Below are 16,183 nucleotides of genomic sequence, written 5' to 3' on the forward strand. Positions count from 1 at the left end.
AAGCCCAAGAGAACATATTAGATCACTCATTCCAACTGATGGTCTCATATCCTAGTAATTATGGAACCTAATTAGCTTTGCGGTTTGCTGCCATCTGAACAAATGAATCCTCAAGTGGCTTTTTCTCATACTCACCACTTCTTCAGAAATTAGGACCTGTTAGGCCAGGGTTTCTCACTCTTCCTGGATTCTTCAGCTATGCAGTCTGAATTAAGGAGCTAAAAACCATTCTGTGACTCCTATAGAACTCAAGGTCCATTGGGCATTTAAAATTCAGACCAGGTCCTGCATCTGCTTAGTGTGAGTTTGCTAGCTCTGGGCTTGTTACTCAATCTCTCTGACCCTCTAGTCTGTCAAAATTCTGGAGGTTAGAAATCCAAAGTCAAGGTGTGTGTAGGACCAAGACCTTGTGTCTTCAGCTTCTTGGTAGTCACAGACATTTCTTGGGTTTATCTTTACATTTTTTCCTCCATGGTATTTACTGAGTGAGAGACATTACTGAAAACTCCTTCACACAAGCCCCAATTACTAGAGTATGAAAACAGTTCATAGTTAATCAGGAAGAATTTTATTGGAAATCTCTACCATATTCATGTTGTATCTAGTCAATAAAATTAGCATGACACTTAATTTGCACAAATATTTTTAAGAGTCAAATGTTAACCATCACTTCTTAGACTACTAATTACAATTTAAAACATTAAATTAGAATGGCTATAAAGAGATATGCAGAGACCACACAAACGAGTTCTGTTCTGAGCTATAGAGTAAATTAATGCATTTTTTGTTTTGTTTTGGGCCTTTTAAAGAGGGTAATTTTATTTTCACAGAAGGGTAGAGCTGAGGAAGAGGCTGCAAAGCTACTTCTGCATGCTCCAAGGACAAACACTCTAATCTTCCCATGGGCCATGGCTTTGGGGATGACCCACAGAGGGGAAAGAAGGCTCACACTATCCCAGGGGTTCTCAGGTTAGGAAGAAACATGAAAGTGACACATTTCTTAAACATGTCAGTGGCTGTAAACAGGGCAGGGGGGCTCTTTGCTCTGGAGGGGTTCCTTGACAATTCCTCATCAGGGGAGAGGTCCCTAATTCCTTTTTAGGCCTAAGAGAAGTTTCAGAGAGAGTCATGGGAGCTGGGCAACCCCAGGACAATGTGCCACACCTCACCAGGTCAGACAAGTGAGCCGTGGGCTTCACCACAGCACACAAAGACAACGTTGTACTAACATTGTACTAACATTAGGTCAGTACGCTAGAAGACGGGGATATAGTTCTCCACCTTGGCACGATGGAGCACTGGCCAAAGCATTTAGCAATCCTCACAAAAGTGCCGCAGTCCATGCCAGAGGTGCAGCGAGTTGCAATTGAAGTTCAGGTGTCAGCCCAGCAGAAGGGAATCCTCGGATGGGTCAATCTCGTTTAGGTAAGGCCACCGGACTTTAGAGCCCGTAATGCCTTTTGCTTCTGCTGTGCCTTTACATGTTTACTGGGGCTCCCTTTCTCTGGTATCTAGCATGGTGTGAGTAGATGTGAGAATAACACTGCCTGTGATAGAATGTGTTCATCTCTTGGAAACAGCCCGTTCTACTGGGCATTTTTACCTGTGGATTGTCGAGAAGACCCCTCCCTAAGCCGTACTGACTGATTTAATAATAGTAATAATAGCTTATTCAGAGTTTTGATGAATAAAAATAAATACAAAGACATATTTCACAGCCAGGATCTGTGAGTCCCACCTAGGGAGCTTTGCGGATTGTAGTTCAAGTTAATGACTAACAGTTGAGTCCCAATAGCCCAGCTAGTTTAAATTCTTTTAACCTTAATGTCAGGAGATGTGCTCACAGGTCTCAGAGTGCATCACAGTGGACACAAAGCTTTGAAAGTAACAAAATTAGACTAAGATGCTTCGTTAAATAATTTTGAGGTGAGAAACCCAAGAACACAACCTAAGGTTTTAGAAAAGCACATCGCTGAATGAGGAACTCTTTAAGATCAGGGAACAAGAACAAAGCAGCCCAATTATTACTGGCTGCCGTGCTCTCCTTGCTAGGTTTGGTTGATGACCAATTGTGATAATTAATTCCTTATAACCATTTACATTCTCAATCTATTGATGAGAAAAAAACTATTAACGAATGGATATGTAGCCTAAAGATTTAAGTAGAGCCGACTGATTCTTTTTCATATATAAAAATTTAGGTTTGTGATTCCGTTAAGATTCTTTACAAAATTACCTTTCAAGATAAGTAATAAAGTAATTGGCCCTTTCTTTGTAACTGAAAAAGGCAGCCTGCCAGTAAAAGACCTAACAAAAACACCTTGATTGCCACATGGTTAACCTATAACAAATTGCTTGGGTATGAATGGATGTGGGTTCTTGGGATAATTTGTTTTCCACCTGTAATACATAAAATGTTTAATCAGGTGAGGGAGGTGGAAAACATGTTTTCACCTATAATCATTCACTTGAGAAATGGAATGCAACTGTTTTGACTCTTGTACCTGCCTGCAAGATTCTGTTGGGGTAGAAAAGCTGTAAAACAACATGAGATAAAAGAGAATAAAGAGAGAGAAAAAATATAAAAGGAAATCATCAAGAGAGTTTGTGAGTGCCTTTTTCCCTAACCCAGGGTCTTGTTACCTGCACCCTCAAAAAGCAGTTTGTATTCTGGGTAGGAATCAGCTACATTCTCGACCTGTTCATGGAAATCAGCCCAAGCCAGCTGAGCCAAGCCCTCAGGATTGAGTCAGCCACAGTGTGGAAAGAGGTGGGCATAGTCCTTCTTGAACAGTTCTGTGGTGATAATGAAGGTGTAGCAGTCTGCTTCAAACTCTTAAGACAGAACACCTGGCATTAACTCTGGTCCTCCCTAATAAAGTGCAGAATTTGTAGAAGGACTCCAGATAGGCTTTGTAAAGTGTACTTTGGATTATCTCGATGTTCAGCTCATCAAGGTCCTGCTTTGAGATGCAGTCCTGGAAAAAAAAAAAGACACCAGGGGTGTGTCCACCGGAATGGCCCTGTAGAACTCTGTAGGTGTCTGTGTGATGTTCATGACCTTCATCTTCTCAAAACTGCCTAGTGGGTGGCACTTGAGCACAAGATCAGCGATTGAACAGCAGTGCAATTTGCCTGTGATGAGCAGGATCATGTTGTCAATCATGTAGCTCTAAGTAATGAAGTCCAGGACCACTGCTCCCTCTACCGCCAAGTTGTTTTTCTGGGAGCTATATTTTAACATGGAAAATGGTTACTTGAAGGGATTAGTGTGTGGCTTGAAGGCTGGGATGCTCAGTAAGGCGGACTACCTCAACCTGGTGCCTAGGATGCTCGAGGACTTGAAGCTGCACCTGCAGCCTACAGAGTATGACAACTTCCTGGCCCACGAAGCATCACCTATAACAGTGTATGTCATCAATGACAACAAGCTCAAGAAGAAGATGGAAGTAAAGTTCTACTACATGGAAAAAATGAATGCATTGTAAGTTGTCTTAAAATAAGAAAAACAATATAAGACCTCAAAAACTTTGTATATGAGCATTTGAAATTAATTGAAAGGCTTCACTTAAACATGTTATTATCCTTTTTACTTTTTGTTTTTCCTAAACTCAGACCACAAGAAATGGCAGGACCATGGGAAAACTAAAATTCTGTACTGAAATATGACTTCTGAAAAGGACATTCATCAATAAATATAGAAAACTATTTACATTTTTCTTTAAGTGTTCAACCTAACAAGTCTACATTTGGAATAAAGTGTATCTTCTTAAGAACACCTTTCTAGCAGAGATTAGTTTGGTGAGGATGTCTGCTGGAAAATCAACTTGTTCCAGGAAAGTTTAACTTGGGCAATTCTAATTGTTGCACAAATAAAAGTTCCATTCCCAGGTAGCTAATGCCTCCACTTTTTTCTCTTTATTTTAGACCTTTGGTCATTTTGTTGCCCACTTCTACCAATGGGCAAAACCACTACCACCACCACCACCATGACAACCACCACCACCAACAACAACAACAAGAACACCAACAACAAAACCAACCAACCAAACAAACAAAAACAATACAGGAAGGGGAAGTAGTGGGGAAGTAATTTTCTTATGTTAATAATTCTGGTGAATGGGGCTTACTGATTATTTCTGGATTTCATCTATCTTTCAGGATCAAGTACCATGAGTTCATTTGATAATTGCTTTTGTTATCACTTTTATTGTATGAATGTTTGAGATACTGCATTAAAAGGAGACAACATATATGGCTAGAAAATATATGGAACTACATTAAGGAAGATAAACATGGTACTATATATTTAGATGAGTTTTCTACAAACAAGAGATCAGATTATGTTTTGAGAAGAAATTAAAGACAAGACAAGTACCTTTTAATATTAAATCTTATTAGAGAAAAAGAGGGAGGCAATCGGCTTTTTATATATTCACAACACAATGATATTCCATGTTGTACATTAGTAACATTTAATGACAATAGATTTGTTTATAATAGGTAAGCAGCACCTAGGCTGTATTAACTTGATGCTAATTAAGCAGTACCTGGAAATAACTTACTTAGCCCTGTCTTAAAGGTCAAAAATGGAGTGTGACAATAGAGAGTACTTATATTTTAATATGGTATCTGAAAGCTTTGACAAGATATAACAGGACAGCAGGGACAAGTTACTCTTATTGAAAACACAAAATGTTTTCTCATTAAATGTTCTGAATTAGTCAGTTTTTTATTACTAGAATGAAATACTTAAGATAGTGACCTCTATAAAAATATAAGGTTAATTTCGCTTACAGATTAGGAGGTTCAAGGGCATAATGCTTGCATTGTCTCAGTACTGAGGAGGCAGCTTATGTGTGAAAGGGCAGCGGTGGAAGCCTTTGTTGGAATAAGCAGATTTTACCTTGATATAGGAAGCAAGGGCCAGGCTTGCTCCATTTATAGCAGCCTTCTCCCAAAGGATTCCAAGAGAACTTAAACTCTCAATTTCCTTTGTGAGTAGGGCTGAAGTACACTTCTCTTCTATTTGCCTTTGTTTCCTAAAAATTGAAGTGGGGAATTTGAAGTTACTTGAAGGTGTGTTTTATAAATAACATTTTATTGAAATACAGTAACTTTCATTCATTTCTGTATTGATTATAACTGTGTTGTGGAATAATCTTAGTACACTGTAAATTAGTATTGCTCCCATTGTTAATAAAACATTGACTGGCCAATGGCTAGGCAGGGTTTTGGGGAAGAGATAATGGGGAAGAAGGAGGGCAGAGTGAGAGATGTCACCAGCCATAAAGGAAGAAGGACATGCAGGGGAGGTAAAAGCCACAAGTCTCAGGGTAGCACATAGATTAATAGAAATGGGTTAATTTAAGTTGTAAGAGTTGGTTAGTAATAAGCCTGAGTTATCAGCTGACTGGTCAATTATAATTAATAATAAGTCTTTGGGTGGTTATTTGAGAAGTGGTTGGTGGAACAGAGTTGATTGTGATCCCGAGGAAAAACTCTGCCTACATAACTGCATTTGGACAATAAAGGTAAAATTAAATAGTTGTGAAAAAGACCAGCTGGTCAGTAAAGTTTCAGTATTACCTGCTCCTTTCTAGAAAAAGTTTTGAACCCTTGACCAAGCTATCTTAGATTTTTTACTACTGTGATATTCTACACAACTATGAAAATATTACATACTTTACAACTGCACCCTATGCATAAAATTTTAGTTTCTAATTTATGCAATAGTTCTCCTTTACAGACAACTTGACTTTGTTCTTCATTTTTCATAACTACTGTAAAAAGGGTATGATTTAAAAAAACCTCTAAAGATTTTTCTATTACTTTTTAGTTTTGAGATTATAATAATAAACTTACATAATTTCCCTCTCCCTTTTCTCTGTTCAAACTCTTCCATATACCCCTCATCACCTTACACTGATTTTTGGTTTTCTTTTAGAACTGGCCTTGAATGCACAATCTTCCTTCCTTAATCTCCAAAGATCTGTAAATAAAATGTGCGTTGTTATACTGTGATCCTAATTTTTTTTTGATACAGGGTCTTACTAAGTAGCCAGGTTACCTTCACACTAGCTATGGTCCTGTCTCACCTTCCTGAACGCTGGGATTACAGGCATAGACTGGTACAGGGATCTCACCAGAGATGACCACTCACAGAGTCTTTACTCCAGCTGGCTGGGATCCCACCCAAGTGTTTGGGTACCAATGTGTGGCTCATGGGTTTTTAAGGTCAGAGACCTCATCTAGGCATCTCATGTGGCAGCTGCAGGGGGCCCTTTCCAGAGTAAGCAGCTTGAAGCCGAGCAGTTTAACAGAAGCTAAGATAATCAGTTTCCTGGAGGTTAGTTGGAAGGAGTTCTACACAAACAGGCAGCTAAGATTAACAGGTGACCGGAGGGGGTTCAGCACAAACAAGCAGTTTTAACAAAGGCTAAGATAATTTACATAGGCCATCCTGACCTTCGATACCTAGAATAGAGTTGGATAGTTTTTCATGGGATTCTCCATCAAGGAGATCAGATTCTGGTTAAATCTGGAAAAACCTCATCAAGAATACAAGATGGAGGAACCTCTGCACTGTTTTGCCCCATCACACCACCACCATACCCTGTCAAATGACGATTTTAAGCATTGTAAACAAACTTTGTGATGTAGCATTTAGAGGCTCCTATGAATAAAGTAAGGAGAAAACCCTATTTGGGAACTTCGATTTCTTATTTCAATGGCATGACTTTTAAAAGAAATACTAGCAATGTATTACAGTATCAGGATACGTACAAAACAAATTTTGTATCTTGAACAACAGACAACGTGGGCTGCTGGCAGCAAGCCGTCATATGCTCTAGCAGTAATCTCCCCGCAACACACTCTAACCCAATCCCCAGTCAGACACAAGCACTAAGATATCTTCCAATTCCACAGATCTGTATATTACAGACTTTAGAAGAATACAGTAGATGTGTGTTTGTGGCTGGTTTTTCCTTCCCTCTTTCTTCCCTTTGTTCTTGGAGTACCAGTGTCCCAGCAGCAGCACATGATGGGTTGTTACTGAGGGAGCTCGGAGCAGCTGTAGGCAGGGGATAAGGGCGGATCTCCACTCCAAGAAGATGGTACAAGACATAGTGACAAATGGTGGAGTGAGAAGAGGGTGAACTTGAAAAATGACAGGAGCACCACCCAAGCCTGGCTGAAGGGCCAGGAGCCACACAAGTACCCGCTGTATGTCCCCTTCACATTCTTTATGAATTATATGAGTCTGTGTGGGTCAATTAAAAATTATATAAAACTTGTAAATACACTAGAAAAGATCACAGAATTGTCATCTATGTACTACAAGTTGCTAGACCAAAGTATTAAGGGACAAAATTACACATCCCTCATTTTTCAAAACATTTGACATCTTTGAAGCACATGTGTGCTGCTTTCCACTAGCAACCCCCAAAAAGAAACCAAACAGACCAGGCTTCCCTCAACCCCAGAGACCTTGAGCCACAAGTGGCTCTGCCCAGATGACAGTGGCTGTGGTTATATAGCTTGGCACAGCTGGAGAACAGACGGCAGAAACACAACAAAAAGGGAAAATGGCTTTGATAAAACTGTGGCATTAAATTAAAGAATGAAAAAGGATAGAAACATGCAGCTCTGCTAGCCAGGCTGGCCAAAGCAGGGACACAGATGACCTTGGAAGCTGACTCCAAGATTGCTGGGAACCCGACCTGTCAGAAAGCTGCATGTCAATGGTGGTTAGTTTCTTTGATTTAGCGTGTTTACAAGGTTAATCAGTGCTGTGTTGCATAGCCGTGATCCATTCTTTTTCTATTATCAAATAATTATATGTAGGGTTGTAACATAACTACATTTACATTTTTTTGAGATTGTTTAACAAAGCAATTGCACTTCTCTGTTCCCACCAGCAGTGTATAAAAGTTCCAATTTGTTCACATTCTTGCCAATATTCTCATTATCTGCTTTTTTGATTATAGCCATCCTAGTGAACATGAAGTGGCAACTCACTATTGTTTTGATTTGCATTTCCACAATGGTTAATAATGCTGAACATCTTTTCATGTGCTTATTGGCTATTTACGTATCTTCTTTGGAAAATTTCTATTCAGTTCTTTCTCCTATTTTTATTGAGTGCAATCCTGGATTGCTTTCTGTTACTGTGATGAACATCATAACCACTTTCACTTACATACCACAGTCATTCCCAGGAGGAACTCAAGGCAGAAACCTTGCTAACATAGTCTGCTGGACCCTCCTACATCAATCATTAATCAAGAAAATTCCTCCAAGACTTGCCTCCTGGCAATCTAATGGAAACATTTTCTTAATTGAGGGTCCTCTTCCCAGGTAACTCTTTCTTATGTCAAGTTGACAAAAACTAACTAGCATGTAGGTTTTTTAGAGTTATGTTATTACACATCATTTATACACTTTATACACAATCTTGTATAGTACATATTATATATGAGTCACTTTTTTTTTTAACCATTTCTAGGGTTGTCTTTTTACATTCTTAATAGTATCATTTAAGGCACAAAAGTTAGTTTGTGAGGCTGGGTAGACAACTCAGTCAATAAGGTGCTTTCTTTCTAAGCATGATGGCCTGAGTTCACCCCTCAGAAGCCATGTTTTAAAAGCCACAGTTGGTTTCCAAAGTGACGGTACAAGTTTGCACTTCCATCTGCAATGGAGGAGTGTTCCCCTTACTCCAAATCCTCTCCAGCATACGCTGTCATTAGTGTTTTTGATCTTAGCCATTCTGACAGGTTTAAGATAGTATCTCAGAGTCGTTTTGATTTGTATTTCTCTTATGACTAAGGATGCTGAGCAGGTCCTTAAGTGTCTTCTGGCCATTTGAGAATTTTGGGGGGGAAGATTCTGTTTAGATCTATACCCCATTTTAAAAATTGGAAGATAGGTAACAAGAAGAACCCTAAGAAAAAAAATATATATATATATATCCCTCTGGGAAGGAGAAATAAAGAAGATCTGAGAAAATTGGGACCATAGGAGTGGGGGAAGAAAGGAAGGCAGAAGGGGAGGAGGAGAGAAGGAGAGAGGGAAGGAGAACATGAGGGAATGGGATGGTTGAGATAGGGAAATGACAGAGAGGAAGAGCAAGAAAAGAAATATCTTAATTGAGGGAGTCATTATGGAGCTAGCAAGAAACCTGGCACGTGTGACATTCCCAGGAATCCACAAAGATGACCCTAGCTAAGACCCTAAGCAAGTGAAGAGGGTGCCTGAACTGGCCTTTCCTAGTAATCAGATTGGTAACTACCTTGTCATCATAAAACCTTCATCCAGTAACTGATGGAAGCAGATGTAGAGATTTACAGCGAAGCACTGGGCTGAGCTCCCAAAGTCCAGTCAGAGAGGGAGGAGTGATAATATGAGCAAAGGGGTCAAGACCACGATGGGGATACCCACAAAAACAGCTTACTAATCAGAGCTCACTAACTCTGGACTGGCAGTGGAGGAACCAGCATAGGACCAAACCAGGGCCTCTGAATGTGACAGTTGTATGGCTAGGGCAGTCTGTGGGGCCACTGGCAGTGAAACCAGATTTTATCCCTAGTGCACGAACTGGCTTTTTGGACCCATTCTCTTTGCAGAGATACCTTGTTCAGACTAGATATAGTGGGGAGGGCCTTGGTCATGCCTTAAAGTGATGTGATAGACATTGTTGACTCCCCATGGGAAGACTTACCCTCTCTGAGGAGTGGGTGGGGGGTGGGATGGGGAGAAGATGGAGGGAGCAGGAGGAGGAGAGGGAGTAGACATGGAGATTGGTATGTAAAATGAGAAAACAAACAAATTTTAAAGAAGCCACAAATGGTAGTACCCACTTGCAATCCCAAGTCTTGGAGGTGACAACATCCATGGGGTTCACTGGGCCAGTCAGAGTAGCCTACTTAACAAGTTCCAAGCCAACAAGGAACCTTGCTCCAAACTAAAAAGGTGGATGCTATTTTAGGAACAACACTAGAAGTTATCTTCTGGCTACCACATGTACCTGTACACACATGTGCACTTCCCTACCCAAATGCACACACAGACTATGTTCTTGAACACACAAAATTAATTTTGGTCATCAGTTTTTCTTTTGGGTAAATTTTATTGCTGGTCTCACATCCATAAAACCATTGCTTAACCCCAAGTGATGAATATGCACTCACATTTTCTAATTAAGTTTGTGGTTTGGGCATTTACATTTTAGTTTCTGATCTGTCCTGATGATGACATTTCATAATTATGTTGGCTCTACCTTCATTCTTTTGCATGTAGATTATGCAGTGTCTTGGTACTCTTTGTTGAAGAGTTCATTTTTTTTCTCATCGAATGACTGTGACAATTTTGCCAGAAATCAATTAACAATTAATGTAAGGGTTTCTTTTTGGGACTCCACACTTTATTAAAGTAATTTCTATATTTCTAGCTGTACACCAATAAAATATTTTTGGAAGTTTTGCAGCTGGGAATTGAGGGTCCTCCAACTTTGTTTTCATACCCTAAATGATTTAACTAGAATGTTCAGGGAAATATTTAACAAAACGGTTAAGTAGAAATAAATACTCTTGTACCATTCCTGACTTAGGAGCTCAGAATATAGCTTTTCATCATAAAGTAAGATGGAGTGCTAGAGATAGCTCAGCAGATAAAGGTGCTTGTCATGAAAGCCCTGGCAGCCTGTTTTCAATTCCTAGAACTTATGTGAATGTGGGAGGCAAGAACTGACTATACACAGCTGTCCTCTACCCTCCTTACTCTGCCCTCATCATGCACACATACTCAGTATTAATAAATAAATGAGAATCCAGGGGCTGAAGAGATGGTTTGGCAGTTAAAAGTACTTGCTGATCTTCCAAAAGTCATTTTTCAGCACTCACATCAGGCAGCTCACAACTGCCTGCCACTTGAGCTCCAGGGGATCCGAAACCCTCCTCGGGCCTGTGACCACATGTGCATATATATACTCGTAAGTAATAAACATAAATATTAAAAAGATTTTAAAATATGTCATTATGATCCTGTCAGGTTAAGACAATTTTCTTCTGTGCCTAGTTTATTAAGCACTGTTTTCAGGAAAGGGTGTTATATTTATTAAATACTTTTTCTGAATTTACTGAAGTGACGAAATGAATTTGGTCATTTATTCTATTAACATAATTTGTTACAATGATTTTTAGGTGCTGGATTACTCTGCAGATCTGAGATAGACACCACTAGGCATGTTGTCCAGTCTTTGTTAAATGTTATAGGACTCTGGTTTGAATTTGCAATGTTCCCCAAATGCCCATGTTTTAAATGATTGTTTCCAGAAGTTGGGTGGTGGTGGCACATGCCTTTAACTCCAGCACTTGGGATGCAGAGGCAGGCCTCTGTGAGTTCAATGCCAGCCTAGTCTACAGAGCGAGTTCCATGACAAGCTCCAAAAGTACACAGAGAAACCCTGTCTCAAAAAAAATCAATCAACCAACCAACCAACCAACCAACCAACCAACCAACCAACCAACCAACCAACCAAAATGCTTGTTTCCTAGCTGGTGCTCCTATTTTTGAAGACGGTGGAACCATTAGGAAGTGGGGACTAGCTAGCAAACAGGTCACTAGGAGCCAGCCTTTGAAGGTTATAGCTTGGCTGCTGGTCCAGACCTGGAGTTCTGTTCTGCTATGATGTGAACAGCCATTGCTGGCACAATGGACTGAAACCCACTGCAACTGCGAGCGAAAATAAACTTTTCAGTTCTTGTTTCTGTTGCTTATTTTACTCACAAAAATGCAAAAGCAATATGGGTTCATTTGATAGTACTTTTTTGTAAATTTATGTACTTATCAGAGACATTATTCTGTGCGTTTTCTTTCGTTGTGCAGCAGAACGAATTGTGAAAAGTTCCCTCTTGCAATTTTCAGCAAGTTTCTAAAGTATTAGTCAATGCTTCTTTAAATGTTTGGTGGAACTCAGCTGATAAAACTGCCTAGGCCTTGTTTTTCTTAGTGGGTAGTTTCCATGACTCAATCTCCATTTGTTAAAGATCTATTTATATTGGATATTTCTTCTTGCATTAGATCTCCTGATCTATGCTTTCTCATTTCTTCCCAGCACTCCTGACTCTGGCAATTAATTTCATTATTTGCCATTCATTTAAATTCCACACATAAGACCATGCAATATTTTTGTCTCTGGTTCATTTAAGCGTACTGTTGTTCTGTAAGTTCACTCATGTTTACAGTAAATGGCAGAACCTAAACATACATCATGAAATTTAGAAAAACTCATGGCTTTGTTAAGTAGGTTTCTGTTCTTAATATTTGTTATTTTATTTATGATTACTTATTTTGTAATATATAGTTTCTTAAGATGGAATTTTATTCATTCCAAATTTAAAAATATAGGCTACTGTGATCCCTAAAAATTATGCAGTGAGATTTCAGCCGATAGAGCAGAAGGCTGACCCACCAAAATGAATGCATTCTGATGGAGATAAACCCAGTTAACAAGGTGCTGGGCGTATCACCTTTTGTATATTGGTTGATTCTTACAGTAGATCTCTTGTGAAGCCATAAGCACTCTTCCTTGGTATTCGGCAGAATATGGATTATTGGGCACATTATCCCCACCATGTACTGGTATATTGGGTCACCCCTCCTCCCACTCTGTGGGACCTCCACTTCCACTGTGTGTGTGGGACCTCCAGTGGGAAATTTAGTCATGTAGTCAACAACCTTGGTTCTCACAGCTATATCTCCGTTCTATTCTCTGAGATACATTAGAAGCCCCCTTTTCACAATGTTCTCTGAGCCTTGCATGCATGTATGCTTGTGTAGTAGGGTTTGATGGCTATTTTTTAAGACGTCCCATTAAAGATGAGCACACACTTATTCTCAGTATTTTGACGAGTTACCAGTTTTCTTTTCAATCACTGACCATTGTAAAAAGAAGCTTCTCTAACTAAGGCTGAGAACAACATAAATATCTACAAGGCAGTTTGACAGACTGTCCACTTAGCAAAGCAATAATAATAAGTTCCCCTAGGGCCTATGATCTCAACTAGCCCTGGGCTTTTATAGAAGTTTACAATATCTGGCATGAATTCCTTCTTGTGGAGTAGGTCTTAAGTCTAATTAGAAGGTAGTTTCTTAGTTCCATAGAAGTCATGTCTTTACTGTACAGGGGACACATCTGGCTACAATATTCTTTTTTTTTTTTAAGATTTTATTTATTATGTACACAACTTTCTGCCTCCATGTATACCCACACGCCAGAGAGGGGTGCCAGATCTCATTACAGATGGTTTGGAGTCACCATGTGGTTGCTGGGAATTGAACTCAGGACCTCTGGAAGAGCAGACAGTGCTCTTAACCTCTGAGCCATCTCTCCAGCCCCTGGCTACAATATTCTTGGTTGAGACTTTTTTCAGCAATTTGAATGTCAATACTCTGTCTTCTGGAGTTCACATGCCTGGCCAAATTTTACTTGTTATAAATCTGGAATTTCTTTGTATGTGATGACTACTGTTCTCTCACACTCATACTATGGCAGCAATTACTATTATAGCCTCCATGTTCGGGTCATATTCTCTTGTTTGCTTTTGTATTTTACAACATTCTTCTTGTAAATTGGGCATTTTAGACCTACATTTACAGCAATTATAGAAACTAATTTTCTTCTGGAGGGTCTGTAGTTTCCCCAATGCCTGTGCCCAACATTTCCAACCCCTAAACTGACTGCTCCCAGGAGAGCTTTTTTCCTTTTTCATTTCTGTTCGACTTTCTGGTTATTCTGTTTTGCTTCTGCAAGTTCCTCTTAATTCAGCAGTATTAACTTGTAGTTCACAACTCCTTTGGGGGTCAAATGACCCTTTCTCCGGGGTGGCACATCAGATATCCTGCATATCAGATATTTACATTACAATTCCTAACAATAGCAAAATTACAGTCATGAAGTTACAATGAAAATAATTTTATGTTGGGGTGGTCACCATAACATGAGAAACTGTATTAAAGGGTTGCAGCATTAGGAAGGTCCTGTCCTAATTGAACTTCTCAAAGACCTCCACACTGCTTTTGATAATGTCTTTACTAAAGGAGTTCGCCATCTTTCAAATGAAGTCAGTTCCCACAGGTGGAGCTATGGAGTTCCTTTGCCCTAATCACGTGTGATTTCCCCTTGACCAGAAATTCCACCATACTGAATTGCACTGGAGCAAGGTCAATGCTGAGCGAAATTTCCACCCTATGAATAAGGTGGAGAAGAAAAATTTAGCATGTCATTGTTCTCACACATGGAATGAAGTTTCCACACAACCATGGTTTAAATGTACACCCAAATTTTCATGTGCTGAAAAAAGTTCATGTTAATGATATTGGTGGCGGGATCTTTGGGTCCATGATGGCACCACTGACTGACTTTGTAAGAGTATGCTTCCTGTTTCTCCTTATGGTACCTTCTACCATGCGACGACACAGCAAAAGGGCACTCACCAAATGCCAATCAGATGTTGGCACCACATGATTAGTGCCACAGGCTAATAAAATTCAAATCTTTATAGCTTACCTGCTTAAATTTTGCTATAGCAGCAGAAAATGGGCTATGACACACATAAAGGAGAAAGACAGGATGTAGATTTAAAAAAACTGCAGGCAGCTCTTGATGACAGAATAAAACTGCAGCCTCAAGTTGGGAACTGGGGATGAGGAAGTCCCATGTATCCCCACTACATGTCTTTACCACACCTGCTCAGAGCAGAATGCCCAGGGTAGAGCTTCCAGCACAGAGCATATGGAACATAGCATTTCTTAAAGGCCACAGTCTCTTGCTGTTCTTAAGATTAGACTGTCTTAAATGTTTCTCCATTTCCTATAAGCCCATAGGACATTTTCAGGAGCATTCAACAGACGATTTTTTCTTTCAATTAACTTTCAACAAGATTTATTTATATTTTTTAAAATATGTGCATGCATGTGTGTCTGGTGGGTATGTGCACATGAGTATAAATGCCTTCAGAGGCCAGAAGAGGGTGTTGAATTTCTAGAACTGGAGTTAACTGCCTGATGTAGGTGCTGGGAACTGAACTTTGGTTCTCTGCATGAGCAGGTTTCTTAACCACTGAGCAATCTCTCCAGCCCTTATAACAACTTTCCAAAAAGCAGTTAAATTGTTGCTTTGTTGGGGAGGCCTGTGGAAGTCATTAATTCTCCATTCTCAACCATGAGCCTTCAATTTATTTCCAAATGTGATTTCTGAGTGGAAATATGGTACAAGAACTGGGGTTTTTACTCCTGCTTAGCCTCTAGTGGAGTGCTTTTTCTTGAAGTTCAGCTTTCTCAGTTATAGAATGAGAAAAAATATACTAAATGACCTTTAAACCCCTTCCAACTTTAAAACCCCATGGTTTTATGAAATAGGAACAGAAAGACCCCAGTGAACATTTTACTGTATCTATATGAGAACATGAAATATGGAAACAATCTGTATATATTTTTTAAAAGTTCCAATCTGTTTTTAATTAGAACACATACTTCATTTCCAATTTTACCTAGCTAATCAAACATGCAGGCAAGACATTTCCCCACCCCAAGGTTTCCCTCCTAATCATACAATTGAGAAACTGGGGATAAGTAAGAAACTAGGGCCTTTTCACTGGTTAGCTATCAAAAATATGACAGCTTAATGCTAAATAAAACCACTATAATTTGCTACCATTTTACCCACATCATAACTCTGCAAATATTTACTTTCTTACTGAAAAAAAAAAAAAACGCCAAGTTTTTACCTTTTGTCTAAAGCTGCAAGGCCATATTCCCAAAGTGCTTAGTAATTACCTGTATTTATTCCAAGTGTGTAAAGAACAAAATGTCAGTTTCCCTGAGCACTGCAGAAAATTTATTTCCATCAGACACTCATTTCTAGGCACAAAGACAGCATATTCATTCAGTAATGATTATCTGCACAGGTTGCTATAAACAAGAGAATTGTGTTAAGGTAAATCCTTGGCTGAGATGTTTGTTTTGTCTCAATCAGCTTTATCCAGAATGTCTCACTCAATGTTGTAATTTATAGCATACAGTTTACATTCCAGATCAATACACTCAGAGAAGGGAAAAGAAGGAATTTTTCTATAATTAAAAACAAACTGTAATTACAAACATATTTAAACACTTTTAA

At 39.3% G+C, this 16,183-nt stretch overlaps 1 pseudogene; it reads right to left on the reverse strand.

Moving 5' to 3' along the window:
• Window positions 1-2,623: 2,623 nt before the first annotated feature.
• LOC130868480 (V-type proton ATPase subunit d 1-like) lies at window positions 2,624-3,244 on the reverse strand (annotated as a pseudogene).
• Between the last annotated feature and the right edge of the window lie 12,939 nt (window positions 3,245-16,183).

Source organism: Chionomys nivalis, chromosome X (genome assembly GCF_950005125.1).
Source record: "Chionomys nivalis chromosome X, mChiNiv1.1, whole genome shotgun sequence".
Taxonomy (NCBI): Eukaryota; Metazoa; Chordata; class Mammalia; order Rodentia; family Cricetidae; genus Chionomys; species Chionomys nivalis.